We start from the raw sequence: 4,449 nt of genomic DNA on the forward strand, positions 1-4,449 counted from the left end.
CATCTTTTACCTTTAGGTCCTCCCTCATATTTTCGATCTGCTCCAGAGTCCTCCTTATGCCCTCCCTCAATTATCCGACCTCGTCTATAAGCACCCCGAGAGCCTCCTTCTCCGTCTGCTCCTCTATTCGTGGGGGAGTGACGAACGTATTCGAACACTTTTTTTTAAAGTGACTCTTTAGCTCGCTTTTCTCCAGACTCCCTTTGCTGTCCCTTTTCCCCTTCAAGCGATCCTCCCACTCACTTGCGCTGGACGCTGTTTCCTTTGTCTCCTCGCTTCCTTCGCTCCGATTCTTCTCTCTCCTTAACGCGCCACTAGACACTGGGCCATGCACAGCAGGCCGTCGTAGCCTTCTGGAATTTTTCTCCCAGTCTAATTCACCACCAGCACTGCCAGTACTCTCGCTGACTACCTCCCGCTCTTCAGTCGGTAATTTTTTTTGCACTATTTCGCCCCTCACAGCCTCTGCAGGCACCCTTTTCTCTTTCCTAACACCCCCAGCACTACGAGAACCACCCTTGTCCACCATCAAGGCCCAAAATTCTTACCACAAAACTACCCCGCTCCCTTGCCAACCTAACCTCGCTGGTAAAGTTTAAGGTATTTAACCTTTCCTATAGCTACTGCGTCATTTTTTTATAACGTTCACTTTTATTAAGCTCTCGTTTAGCAGCGCCTCCGTCATATATAGCTTTGGTAATACCTCCAATTCCATCATTTATAGCTTTGGTTATACCCGCAACTCCGCTATTTAACGCCACATGAGACACTGAGACCTGCAAAAGTAGCTATGAGAAAGGAAAGAAAGCCAAGAGCAGATTTTTACAGCATTAATTGCACCTTTCAGGGTAGACTATCTCAAGCAAAGAGATATTTTATATAAAATCACAAAAGCTAGTGAATCGATTCGAAATAAACATAGAATATTAAAATCAAGAAAAGAAAAAGCTGAAATCAATTTAAACCATACATTTAAACCAGTCGTTACATCACTTTAAAAAATAGTTACCGGGCTCTAAAAAGTTAAGGAACTGGGTTCGATAACAGGGTAGGGAGAATTGAAAACTGAACACGAGAATTACTCAGTGGAAGAGAAAAATGCAACAATCGTGATTTTCATGACGATGATAAAATAGATGGTGGTGACAATTCATACAGAACGGCTGATAATTCATAGGATTTAGAATCAAGAATTAACACTTCATAAAACAATATTGTACACAAATATCTCATATTGTTAGTAGAGAGAAATAAAGTTATAGATACTGTGTATTGCATGCGAAGGCTATCAAAGGCAGATTAATTATTAAAGATCCACCCATACATTTTAAATACACTTTGTTAATGTAGGTAATTTAAATTTTTCTCAAAATAAAGGCCTACCTAAACTCCTCTTTAAGAAAGTACCTAAAAAATAATTTAAAAACTGTTTAAAACAAAGTTCTATATTTACTGGGATAATCACACTGAGGTAATAGATCGATTTCGATTACCTTTAGCCTCCCTAGCAGCTATGAATTATATATGTTTATTTGTCATAGGATCATTTATCCTTACAAATAGGTTACACGCTGATACTTAAAATCTAAGATATAGATATTACCCTTATTAGTTAATTGGATTTTTCGTCTTTATATTCGCTGTAACAGCTTTTTCATAAATTTACCTACATTTCCGGCCTTTTCAAAATGGGTTCTATTTTGAAATTATCTAGCCAGACTTCTCGCACTACTTATTTCTCGTAACTTTCAATAATAAATAAATCTCTTGCTTCTCGACATACTTGACACTCTACTAGTACATAAGATGACCTTTTTACAATGATTTGGTTACACATAAAAAAATTATCTCCAATTTCAGGTAATATGTAGATGTGGTTATGATACAGGATTCTAGGTTTAATTCTATTTAATAATAATATACTTCTCCTACATTTATATATTGTAAAACTTGGTTAGTCTGTAGTAGTATTGAAAAGTTTGTCAACAGGCATCAGTAAACAATGCAGATTCTGAGAATGGTGTTCCGAGGTATACATAATTTTTAACTATTTTAATTTTTTTCTTCATCCCGCATCCAGAAGTACATAGTTCCTAGCCTTCTTTCTTTCGGGAAAAGCGTCTTTTACGGCTTGCCAGTTGAATCGCGCACTCTGATTAGCTGGCACGTTTTGTGCAGCTCGCTTGAGTACTAACCCATGGTATATGATGTATATGTTGTATATATTGTGTTAACGTATTCAGGACGTTTGCAGCCAGTGTAATATCGGTTGAAATTGAAAATATTAGTATAAATTTCTTTTACTTGTACTATTTGATGTTCGCCCCGACCGGCAAAGTCTCAGCTTTCGTCTCACCTTTGTAAATGTCGGGCGAGAAAATTTCTCGCATCCCTGCATAATAAAGCAAGCAGAAGGCGCATCATGTTACGTAAGTTGGCCGGGAGGTCGTGTCACCGCTACCCGGCCCGAAAATGAAACAATGAATATAGATATAGCGGAGCGCGAGCTAGCAGTTGATAACGCTTTCTTTATTAATTATTATGAATTATTGCACATACCTTCAGGTGAAGATGAAGAAAAATAGTATACAAAACGCGGCCAGGAAATCCAACTTTCTGACCTTGTGTTGTAATGTACTATAACCTTATTTAAATAAAAGGGTTCATAGTTTTGTGCGCAGACATGAGGCCCAGTTGGCAATATGACAATATTTGTTTTATTAGTGTTAATTATAAGTTCGTTTTCTTCGCAATATTCACGAATTAGTTTTAGTATTTTTCTCATGTTAACTTGAGAATCGGTTAAGATCACCAAATCATCTGAATAAGCCAGCAAAAGTATTTCAACTAGGTAATTAGTAGCAACTCTCCTTATACTTTTTTTTCAAGATATTCTTCCACATCTGCAATAAATAGAGCAAATAGTGTAGGAGTCAGGCCAGTATCGTTGGTCTGGCTTGGAAGATATTTGGTTTATATTCGCGTGTTAAGTTTCTCCGATCATGAGACTAATTTACCCCAAGTGGCATCTCAGAAAAAAAATGCTTAACCAAGTTATATATATATATATATTTTGTACAAGGTATCGTGGCAGTTTAAAGAAAATCAAGAGTCATTTTCTACTGTTTGAAGAAATACCCTTATCGGATGACATATGTCTAGATACGCGGGAGTTAAGCTTTAAAAAGAAGAAAATATATTTAGCTTTATATAAAGCTGCTTGAAGGGTTTGTGAAAGGATTATGCAAATAGATTCTTCCACTAAGAGCAATTAATTACTTGCTCTTTCAGTAATATGCACTTACGATATTAAAATACATATCAAATGTGTTTCTTGAAACTTAATGATTGAAATCAGCAGACATTAACAGAAGACTAGTAGTGTAATCCATTTGATCGCGAACATTAGTAAAGAAAGCGATTGAAAAACATTTCCGATAAGTAAGTATTGAGATCAGTAATCGTTGAATCGAATTTGAATGAATTCAAGAAGGGGAAGAGTACCGAATTATGCTTTTTTAGCACACATTCCACTTTGAGCATCGGTAACCGTAACTACGAATATAATTGCTGCAGTATTTCTTTTTTTGAAAGGACTGGATGACTCGAACAGAAAGTGAACTGTTAAACCAAGGTTATTTGGATTATTGATTGTTTTTTTGAATGAACCGAAACGGTAAGAATTTCTTCGCTGGCATAAATGTATGAGTGTCAGAACCACGAAGACACTCGAGGGAGAACGAAGGCAAATCGCTTTAGGCTGATGAATTTCCGATTCGCTTGAATTGATAATAATAAATGAGAGCGTCTTTAAAATTTCAAATACATGCCCAAAATCTATTGAAACGTAAGAGTATAATTTTTTACACATGTTGTAACTTCTTCAAAATACACTGGAGAATTCAGAGGTACAGAGCGTAAATAATTACTGTTCGTAAAGCTATAAGTGAAAGTGGAAATATGTAAAAGTATCCAATATGCTAATTAGTTCAACAATTTGGAGTGAAGTGTTCAATTAAACCATTTATTTACCGAGGTTCAGATGGAGGCTGATTTTATTCTCATAGATTCGATTTTCTTGCAACATAGGACTCTGCGTGAAAATATAAAATATCTCTTCTGCAGTGCTGACAGTCGATTGCGGAATAAATCTGAAAAATACTAATTTTTTGTAGATCACGTCATTAATAGCATAAAATAATAGAATAGGGTAAGTATAAATACAATCTTGGAAATAGTCATAGTTAAAATATAGGAAGAGTATTTTTCCCGTGATCTGCTAACATTCGATAAACTATTGTTATGTTTGTCCAAGGTAGACCACGTGGAGATTGTCAGTCATATTTTAACCTACACGGAAAAAAAATTCTTGAGGCGAACGAGTGAATAGAGAATATATTAAACTCAAAGAAAGTGTACGCTTGGATTAGGTAAAACGTTTAGTTAGAA

Source organism: Belonocnema kinseyi, chromosome 7 (genome assembly GCF_010883055.1).
Source record: "Belonocnema kinseyi isolate 2016_QV_RU_SX_M_011 chromosome 7, B_treatae_v1, whole genome shotgun sequence".
NCBI lineage: Eukaryota > Metazoa > Arthropoda > Insecta > Hymenoptera > Cynipidae > Belonocnema > Belonocnema kinseyi.